Genomic DNA, 982 nt, shown 5'->3' with positions numbered 1-982 from the left:
TACAGAGAAAGAGACAGAGAGAGACACAGAGAGTGGGGGATACAGAGAGAGAGACAGAGAGAGACACAGAGAGTGGGGGATACAGAGAGAGAGAGACAGAGACAGAGAGCGGGGGATACAGAGAGAGAGACAGACACAGAGAGTGGGGGATACAGAGAGAGAGAGACAGAGACAGAGAGCGGGGGGATACAGAGAGAGACACACAGAGAGTGGGGGATACAGAGAGAGAGACACACAGAGAAACAGAGAGCGGGGGATACAGAGAGACAGAGACAGAGCGGGGGGGTTACAGAGCGAGACAAACACAGAGACACAGAGAGCAGGGGATACACAGAGACAGAGGCAGACACACACACAGACACAGAGAACGAGAGATACAGAGAGAGACACACACAGAGACACAGAGAGTGGGGGATATAGAGAGGGAGACAGAGACAGACACACACAGAGAGTGAGAGATACAGAGAGACACACAGAGAGACACAGAGAGTGGGGGATACAGAGATAGAGACAGAGACAGACACACATAGAGAGCGAGAGATAGAGAGAGAGAGATAGAAACAGAGCGAGAGAGAGGCAGAGATAGAGAGGAACAGAGATACAGAGAGAGGGACAGAGATAGAGAGAAGGATAGAGAGAGGGACAGAGATATAGCGAGAGAGGGATAGAGAGAGGGACAGAGATATAGAGAGGAACAGAGATACAGAGAGAGGGATAGAGAGAGGAACAGAGATACAGAGAGAGGGACGGAGATACAGCGAGAGAGACAGAGGTACAGCGAGAGAGGGATAGAGAGAGGGACAGAGATACAGAGAGAGGGATAGAGAGAGGGACAGAGATACAGAGAGAGAGGGATAGAGAGAGGCAGAGATACAGAGGGATAGAGAGAGAGAGACAGATACAGAGAGAGAGAGAGAGACAGATACAGAGAGAGAGAGACAGAGAAAGACACACAGAGCGAGAGATACAGAGAGAGAGACAG

This window comes from Scyliorhinus canicula, chromosome 3, assembly GCF_902713615.1.
Source record: "Scyliorhinus canicula chromosome 3, sScyCan1.1, whole genome shotgun sequence".
NCBI classification, from domain to species: Eukaryota; Metazoa; Chordata; class Chondrichthyes; order Carcharhiniformes; family Scyliorhinidae; genus Scyliorhinus; species Scyliorhinus canicula.
The sequence above is the reverse complement of the archived record's forward strand: the minus strand, read 5'-3'. Positions refer to the sequence as shown.